General features: G+C 46.7%; 1 long non-coding RNA gene across 1 annotated transcript in view; it reads right to left on the reverse strand.

The window, feature by feature from the left end:
* The window catches only part of LOC144827424 (uncharacterized), a 29,190-nt gene extending 19,540 nt beyond the window's left edge, over positions 1-9,650 (reverse strand). The window contains exon 1 of the long non-coding RNA XR_013610181.1: positions 9,540-9,650. This is a non-coding gene — a long non-coding RNA (uncharacterized LOC144827424). The remainder of the gene's footprint in view (positions 1-9,539) is intronic.
* Between the last annotated feature and the right edge of the window lie 411 nt (positions 9,651-10,061).

A 10,061-nucleotide genomic window follows, 5' to 3' on the forward strand; every position in this document is an offset into this window, starting at 1 on the left:
TCTGCGGGACTAGGAGGTGGCCTCATTGTGTACAATACCGGTCTAAACTTTTCCATAATTCTCAAATTTAATGTGCCTTAGCGTGCAAACAACTAAGCACCTTCTTATTTAGTGATTTTATGCCACTGAATCAGCCAAATGCACTTGTGGAGCACCAGATGTTTCGCCGTATAATGACTTGCAGTGCCTTTTGGCAGTGCCTCTGCTCCTCCTCTAATAGGGACTCTCACATATCTCCTAATCGGATCTCTTATGGCCTTGAAAATTTTAATTTTTCAGCAATAATATTAACAATCACAAGTAGAACTTTTCATTTCAAACCAGGATATAATCTCTTTACCTACAATTCTTGTTTGGCATCAACAACCAATAGCAGTGTGCCACTCTGTGACATACTCAACCAATAAAAGAATGGTACAAACACAAACTGTTAGAAATAGGGTTGTAGGCTGACTGGGGTATAACTCCTACAATTCTAGTCAGAATAGGAAGCAAACCTTAAGTTAACCTGTTCTCACCTTGTAGTTTCTTGGCACAGAGAAATCAGGCTTAACTTAGAGGCAATGTGTAAAGTATTTTCCATAATTCTCAAATTTAATGTGCCATAGCGTGGAAACAACTAAGCACCTTCTTATTTATTGGTTTTATGCCACTGAATCAGCCAAATGCACTTGTGGAGCACCAGATGTTTCGCCGTATAATGACTTGCAGTGCCTTTTGGCAGTGCCTCTGCTCCTCCTCTAATAGGGACTCTCACATATCTCCTAATCGGATCTCTAATGGCCTTGAACATTTTAATTTTTCAGCAATAATATTAACAATCACAAGTAGAACTTTTCATTTAAAACCAGGATATAATCTCTTTACCTACAATTCTTGTTTGGCATCAACAACCAATAGCAGTGTGCCACTCTGTGACGTACTCAACCAATAAAAGTATGGTACAAACACAAACTGTTAGAAATAGGGTTGTAGGCTGACTGGGGTATAACTCCTACAATTCTAGTCAGAATAGGAAGCAAACCTTAAGTTAACCTGTTCTCACCTTGTAGTTTCTTGGCACAGAGAAATCAGGCTTAACTTAGAGGCAATGTGTAAAGTATTTGTGCAACACTTCATGCAGTAATAAGTGAATGCACCACACAAAAAGATTTCTCATCAGGTAGGAAAAATAGAACTCAATTAAAAAAAATAAAACAAGATCAAAGCAATACAAATCCAATAGTAGACCTTGAGATGTGAAATTTTAAAGAATAAACTGTAAAATGGTGCAGAGAAGCAACAAGCCCTTACCTGGTATATCTGCTCGCATTGGACCAGGACTAAGACAAAGTCAAAGGTTCAGGTTGACTGTGATGGAGCGTTGGCCAGACACAGGGACCCAGTGAGTCCTGCTGAACAAAAGTATCTTGATCTTGGCTGCATCGATGTCGAAGATACAGGTTGAAGCGATGAATCAGTGTCGATCCACACAGTGGGAGTGATGCACTGGTTCTGATCCGCACAGCAGCAACGATCCGTCAGCTCCGATGAGCGATGATCTGTGATGCTGAGATTCGTCATCATAGGATGAGGTCGATGGAAATGTGAAGACCTTTTGCAGCTGTGGTTCAAAAGGCGATGCATTGGGGCCGAACCATAAAACAGGGGCAATGCGCTGGTTCTAGCCACGCAACAGAAGCAATGTGCTGGTTGTAATCCATACACCAGGAGCAATGTGCCAGTTCCGGTCCACCCAGCAGGGGCGATGTACCAGTTGTGATCCACACAACAGGAGCGATGTGCCAGTTCCGATGCACGCAGCAGGGGCGATGTACCGGTTCTGATCCACGCAACAGAGCCAATGTGCTGGTTTAAGAGAGAATGTGAGGGTTTTGCTGAAGCAAGCACCTTAGGCCTCACTTCCAATGGACTGGAGTGGCACAACTTGGCAGGGTAGACTCACAGATGGCAGAGTCTAAATGCAGAAGCAGGTACATCTGAAGTCTTTTATGTCCCTGAGATTTCAGATCAGGAAGCCAGCTAGCTAGCCCTTGAAATCACTCTGGGTTCATGTGATGCCGGTCCTGTCCTTCTCACCCAAGCAGGGGAACAGCAGGCAGTATGGCAGCACAGCAAGGCAGGAGTCTAGCAAGCAGAAGTCCAGTAGAGTGGCAATCCTTCAGCAGCACAGCAGTCTTTCCTGGCAGAGTCTTCAAAGGTTTAGAAGTGTACTGAAGGCATACTATCAAAGGTCCTGTACTTATTCCCATTGTTGCCTTTGAAGTGAGGGAGACTTCAGAGAGATGCAGCTGAAGTGCACAGATGTCCTGTCCTCCCTGCTCTGGCTCCAGATTCACTACAGGCGTATGAAGAGTATGCACCCCTTTATGTGGGAACAGAACACAGCCTATTCAGATGTAAGTGAGGCTGAGTGCAGCTCCTCAATCCCATCCAGCAAGGATGGCCTATGAGGTTACACCTAAGCTCTCACTGATGTGACTCTCTAGGAGGATACAAAGTCCAGCTGCCATCCATTCGAGACAAGTGATTAGAGAAAGGCAGCAGGCAGCAAATGGCTAAAGCAAGAAAAGTAAAATTTTCTATGGCAGGCCTGAGACATTTTTAAAGGGCTTTTTAAGTGGGTGGCCAAATCAGTGCTGCGGGCCCATTAGTAGTATCAAATATACAGGTCCTACGCACATGTAGTGCACTTGACTAGAGACTTATAAATACATTAAAAATGCCAATTGGGTATGAGCCAATGCTACCATGGTTTAAGGAAAGAGTACAAGCACTTTAGCACTGGTTGTCAGTGGTAAAGTGCACCGAGTCCGAAAATCAACAACAATTAGGCCATAAAAAGTAGTGGAGGAAGTTAAAAGGTTTGGGGGTGCCCCGCAGAAATACAACATGGCCCCTCCCCAGCCTAAAGCCAGGTTAGACTAATCATTACCTTGATTGACTTCCCAAAATAAATGCCCAAGTAGAAGAGGGCCACTGTCCATGTTCTATCACCTGTCAGTACTACTCCTTTCTGAATCAGTTGGATCCCTTTGTCTCTACTCTCTGGGGCCACTGAACTGACACAAGGGGAACCCTTCTACTCACCTGTAGACCCCATCTGTGAAGCACCTAAACTTAATGTAATATTATAATAGTAGGCAGATAGTACCATGATGGCCAACAAAGTGATGTGGCCCATTCCGCACCTTGGCCTAGGCTTCTGTCTCCAACCTAAGGAGAATTCTGTTCATAAGGATAACAACCAACAATTGCCACTGACAGCTGTCAGTGTCATGAGCCGAGACTCAGACTATCCACTGACAGGTGGAGGCCCTTAACAGGTCATTAGGTAAGCTTCTCTTCCAGCCTCCGGGCTGGGAAGGGGTTCCCTATGGGCTCCTGAGGGTTCTCTAAGGTTTCTTAGAGTGGGGGGCAATAGCCTCAAGGGTTTTGCACCCTTCCTCTACCTCCCGCCAGTTCAAAGGTGATATCCTGAAACTGGTCTTTCAACCAAGGATCTGTACCCTTAGGCTGAACATGTACCTTGCAAACCAGGGCTTCGAGGGGTGTACCATCACCCACCTTGAGGGTGACACACACTGTCTGTGCTATGCAATAGTCTGCCTGGTGCAGGACCCCATTCCTCTGTCCCTGCAACAGAGTATGGAGCCCCAGGTCAGAAGTGGCCTTACCACGGTCAGTATTGGAGTGCTCTGTTCTCAGAACTGGCAACTCCTGACCCACTGGTCCTCCCACTGTGGACTGTCTCCACCTCCTGCCCCTCCATCTGTACCTCTGTACCCTCCGATATGGAGTGGTACCCCCAGAAAATAGAACTGGTAGGGTGTCTGTGGTCGCCACCCCACCCATCTCTCCTACAGTGTGGAACATCCTCCAGTGGATGATCTCTTCATACAGTGTAGGGGTCTCTGTCTGTGCACCCTTTGGAAACAATCTATTCCCTAGGGCTGGAAAAGGGCACCCTGGGCATTCACCCACTAAAACGTCCCCTCCTAGAAGGGACATGGGACTCCCTTTCCCCTCATCATACTAGGACCAGTCTGGGTCACTGCATACCACCCCCTCACTTTGATTGGGGTCACCTGAGCCACCCTCCATAGGATCCCTTCCCAATGACTTCTGGTACTCCTTTACAAACTCCCTGGGGTCAGTGAGCCTGCAATCAAGTAAGTGTTGGCTCCTCTGAAAAACAGACACTGAACACGCGCTCTCTGGTGACCAAATTGTAACTCATAAGTGCTGATCTCACTACTCTTTACATAGCCTTCTGATGCCTTGCAAAAGTAGCCCACAAAAAGCCTCCCAGGATTGGCGAGTCAGTTTGTGACTGCCTCTAAATCTCAACCTGCACTCTTCTGGGGTGAATCCATATCTCTTGACAAGGATTTCCTTTATAGTGGGATGCTTCAGCCAGTCCCCCTTCTCTAGGGCCAGTAGGGCATCCCTACAATCACTAGGTTTATGCCTCCATATGCCAGCTCCCCAATTCTCTTCAGGGATCATGTGCAATTCTACAGCAACATCATATGCCTCAAACCACCTTTCAAGTTACCCCCTCCTTGAAGTCAGGCACCCAGTTCTTGTGGATATGGATCCTTCCTTCGGCACTGTAATTTTGCTGCCAACATTTTTGCTAAACTCTAACAGCTGTTGGGCCTTCAGGTTCAGCTCTTCAAGACTCAGTTCATGAGTCAATAAGATCTGTTTTATCTCTGCTTCAGCTCTCCTGTCCTTCATAAGGGCTTTGGCAACCTCAGCTCTTGTCTCCTCTGCAGCCAGTTAGGCAAACTGTAGCCTCAGGTCCGTCTCAGCCTGTCTGTCCTGCAACTCCTATGGAGACAGGGTTTGGGAGAAGGCACTGCTTCCTGCATATGATCCAGATGGGGACACCCTCTCTGTTGGTTCCCCCCTCTCCTCTGGAATCACCGCTACTTAATGTTCCCCCTCCTCAGCATCCTTCACAGGGCCATCACCATCTTGATCTCCTGGTTTTGAGCCCAGGAGTACCCAGGCCTCCATATTCTCTAGCCCTAGGGCTGCAAAGTAGTCCTCCTTAGACTCTTCCCCAGCGTCATCAACTTTCTGGTCCTCTGTTGAACCTTCTAACCAGCTTGCTTCCTCAAAACCGTACAGGGTGCTCAAATGTCCTGTTTTGTGGACCCCTTCTTTACAACCAGTCCCCTCTCCTTGCAGGAACCCTTCAGCTCCTTCATCTTATAGAAAGATAGGTCATTGAGGTCTAGAATTACTCCCATTCTGGTAAGGTATCACTAGTGAAACAGAAACAAAAAGAGTCCCAAGTATGGAAAAATGGCCAATGGAGAGAAAAAAAGAACATTTCAAAATTAAATTGGTCTCTTGTATGGAATGGTATTGTACACCAATCACTGTATGGCACCACACAAAAATAGGTCCTATCCTCACCACTGAACACCAATGTTAGAAATTGGGTTGTAGGTTGACTGGGGTATAAGAACTAGTCAAGTAGCAAACACAATCCTAGTCAGGGTAAGAAGCAAGCAAAGCCTAAATTAGCATTTGTAAACCCTCTGATAGCTTGACAGACATGCAGTCAGGCTTTATTTAGAGTCAATGTGTAAAGCATTTGTGCAACACTCCAAACAGTAAAACAGTCAAACCGCCACACAGAAAGATTCCACAGCAGATTAGAAATATGTAACTCAGTTCAATAAATGAAACAATACCAAAACGACAAAAATTCAATAAGTAGAACTTGAGATATGTTTTTGTAAAGAATAAACTGTAAAATGGTGCTTAAAAGCAATAAGCACTTATCTGGGATCTCTGGTCACACCGAACTGGGACAAAGTCCAAAGTTCAGGTGGACTGCAATGGAGCATGGGCCAGATACAGGGACTTAGTTAGACCGTCTGAACAAAAGTACCTCAATCCTGGCTGTGTCGAAGTAGGTGCTGCCGGTCGACAGCCAAAGCAATGCATCGGTTTTGATCCACACAGTGGGAGTGATGCGCCAGTTCTGATCTGCACAGCAGCGACAGTGCATCGGCTCCAATGAGGAAATAGTTGTGATGCAGAGATTCAGCTTGGTTGTTGAGGGTGATGTAGACGGAGATGTGTGGACCTTGTGCAGTGATGGGTCAGAAGGTGATGGGTCTGGCCCATCCACGCAGCAGGGGCGATGTGCCGGCTCTGGTCATGCAACAGGAGCGATGCGCTGGTTCCAATCCACACAACAGGAGCGATGCGCCGGGTCCCTTCCATAGGTGATGTACTAGTTCTGATCCAAGCAACTGCGCTAATGCGCCAATGCGTCGGTTTGACAGAAAATGCATAGGTTTTGCTGAAGCAAGCACCTTAGGCCTCACTTCCTAGGGTCCAGAACTGGGGTGGCACCACTTGGCATCAGGGCAGACTCACAGATTGGTGAGTTCAGGTACAGAAGCAGGTACGTTGGAAGTCTTTTATGTCCCTGAGACTTCAGATCAGGAGGCCAGCCAGCTAGACCATGGTATCACTCTGGGTTCAAGTTAAGTAGGACCAGTCCTTCTCCCAGGCAGGGGAACAGGAGGGAGCAGGGCAGCAGAGCAAGGTAGAAATCCAGCAAGCAGCAGTCCGACAGAGTGCCATTCCTTCATCAGCACAGCAATCTTTATTTCTGGCAAATTCTTCACAGGTCCAAAAGTGTACTGAAGTCATGGTGTCAGAGGTCCAGTTCTTATACCCAGTGGTGATTTTGAAGTGGGAGATACTTTAACGTGATGCCTTTGAAGTACACATATGTCCTTCCCTTCCTGCCTTGGCTCCAGACTCACTTCTGGTAGGTATGCAGCCCTTTGTGTGGAGACAGGAAACTGCTTATTCAGGGGTAAGTGAGACTGGGTCTAGCTCCTCCCTCCCATCCTGTCAAAATGGCCCCATCAGGTCACACTTAAGCTCCAATTGGGTGTTGCTGTCTAGGAGAATTACACAAAGCTCAGATGTCATCCACCCCAGACTAGTGACCAGAGGCAGGCAGCACACACTAAAAGGCTATAGCAACAAAGTACCTCAATCCTGGCTGTGTCGAAATAGGTGCTGCCGGTCGACAGCCAAAGCAATGCATCGGTTTTGATCCATACAGTGGGAGTGATGCGCCAGTTCTGATCTGCACAGCAGCGACAGTGCATCGGCTCCAATGAGGAAATAGTTGTGATGCAGAGATTCAGCTCGGTTGTTGAGGGTGATGTGGACGGAGATGTATGGACCTTGTGCAGTGATGGGTCTGAAGGCGATGGGTCTGGCCCATCCACGCAGCAGGGGCAATGTGCCGGCTCTGGTCATGGAACAGGAGCGATGCGCTGGTTCCAATCCACACAACAGGAGAGATGCGCCAGGTCCCTTCCATGCAGCAGGGGTGATGTACTAGTTCTGATCCAAGCAACTGCGCTAATGTGCCAATGTGTCGGTTTGACAGAAAATGCATAGGTTTTGCTGAAGCAAGCACCTTAGGCCTCACTTCCTAGGGTCCAGAACTGGGGTGGCACCACTTGGCATCAGGACAGACTCACAGATTGGTGAGTTCAGGTACAGAAGCAGGTACGTTGGAAGTCTTTTATGTCCCTGAGACTTCAGATCAGGAGGCCAGCCAGCTAGACCATGGTATCACTCTGGGTTCAAGTTAAGTAGGACCAGTCCTTCTCCCAGGCAGGGGAACAGGAGGGAGCAGGGCAGAAGAGCAAGGCAGAAATCCAGCAAGCAGCAGTCCGACAGAGTGCCATTCCTTCATCGGCACAGCAATCCTTCTTTCTGGCAAATTCTTCACAGGCCCAGAAGTGTACTGAAGTCATGGTGTCAGAGGTCCAGTTCTTATACCCAGTGGTGATTTTGAAGTGGGAGATACTTTAAAGTGATGCCTTTGAAGTACACAGATGTCCTGCCCTTCCTGCCTTGGCTCCAGACTCACTTGTGGGAGGTATGCAGCCCTTTTTGTGCAGACAGGAAACTGCCTATTCAGGGGTAAGTGAGGCTGGGTCTAGCTCCTCCCTCCCATCCTGCCAGGATGGCCCCATCAGGTCACACTTAAGCTCCAATTGGGTGTTGCTGTCTAGGAGGAATACACAAAGCTCAGATGTCACCCACCCCAGACTATTGACGAGAGGCAGGCAGCACACACTAAAAGGCTATAGCAACAAAGTGTCAACTTTCTAAAAGTGGCATTTTCAGAAATGCAATTTAAAATTTGACTTCACAATAAGTTGTGATTTTAAATTGTGATTCCAGAGACACAAACTTAAGGGTCTTCTCTCTTCCCAATTGGAAATTACACTTATAAAATATAATAAATTAATCCCAATGTTATGCTATGGGAGAGATAGGCCTTGCAGTAGTGAAAAACAAATGTGAGAGGTTTTCTCTACCAGGACATATACAACTTTTTAATACACTGCACCCTGCCTTTGGGCTGCTCAGGGCCTACCCTAGTGGTGGTTTGTATGTATTAAAAAGAAGGCTTGGACGTGGCAGGAGGTTTAACTTGCCAGATTGACATGGCATTTTAAAACTGCACACACAGGCTCTGCAATGGCTGGCCCGAGACATGGTTAAAGTGTTACTTAAGAGGATGGCACAATCAGTGCTGCAGCCCCACTAGTAGCCTTTAACCCCTTCACTGCGGCCGCGATTTCCCCCCTGTGCGGTAAACAAAAGAACAGGGCGGGGCCGTGACGAACCCCAGCCATCATCCGCACACGAGCACTGCGGAGCGTGACGGCTGGGGTTCATCACCAGCATGGGAGGGGTTAATTTGCAGGCCCTAGGCACATGTAGTACCCTTTAATAGGAACTTATAAGTAAATTAAACATGGATATTGGGTATGCACTGATGTTACCATGTTTTAAGGCGAGAGCGCTTTAGCACTAGATAGCAGTCGTAAAGAGCCCATAGTCTGAAAGACAACAAAAACAAGGTCAGAAAAAGTGGAGGAGGAAGGCAAAAGGTTTGGGGAGACTCTACAGTAAGGGCCATTGTCTAATCCAACAGTTCAATCTCAGCACAGCACACTATGACATATTTCTCACTCCCCACAGTAGTTCACCATCCTTCATAAATATTGTGAGCGCACCCTTTCTCACCATTAAGTAAACATCAAACAAAGCTAAGCAATTTCAACAAATAACTTTTGACTCTCCACTAAAACAATCAAAGTAGTCAATCACACTAAAAATGGTCCTGAGGGACACTTTCTGATCCACTCAGTCACACACTCGAGTGAAACCTCGACCAGCGGGGAATAACCCGGATTAGTAAAGTACACAAAAGTATTTGTACCTATCTCAATTGCGCAGCCAATGGTAACTCATGACTAGTACCAAAAAACATAGCAGAGAAATTACAACACAGTGTGTTCCACACTTACATATCTATCCTGGGATGTTAGGCTAATTCCAACCCGATAATAAATTCAACTGCTCAGCGCATTCATACCTATGCCGCAACTAAAACATCATTCCATCACATCGCACAATCTCCACAAAATCAATCAATCGTGGTATTGTAAAGCGCAGCTGCTCACCTGGTAGGGCCCCAGGTCCCTGGTGGGGGGGCGCAGGTCCGGGATGTTCACGACGATCCAACAAAGAGCCAGGGTTTGAGGTCCTTCGTGAACTTGGAGAGTGCTGGCATCTGTCGGTACACCAGGTGATCCTATTAATACTCACTCCGCTGTTAAACCCACTTCCAAACCATTAGAACCCTGCTGATTCTCCAAATTCTGGCATATGCTTTTAGTACTAGATCCGGGTTTGGGCATGTTTAGGGTGTCTACAGGGGATACTCTAATTTTCTTTTGCTTCCATAACCAGCCATATGACAACTACCATCTGAAAGAGCACTGGACCTCACAAAGTAAACTCTTAGTCAAGTTGTCAATGATTGTTCCCCATTAGTCATATGGACCTTTGTTAGTTGAAGTGAAGCATTGAAAGAGAGAAGTCATCAAATATACATACAAAAATTGTGAGGCCAATGTTTTTCCACAATAAGGACCAGGAATTGCCAGTTATAGTTAAAGGGTTTTATTTGGATCACCAATCAA

This window comes from Lissotriton helveticus, chromosome 4_1 (genome assembly GCF_964261635.1).
Source record: "Lissotriton helveticus chromosome 4_1, aLisHel1.1, whole genome shotgun sequence".
Lineage (NCBI taxonomy): Eukaryota > Metazoa > Chordata > Amphibia > Caudata > Salamandridae > Lissotriton > Lissotriton helveticus.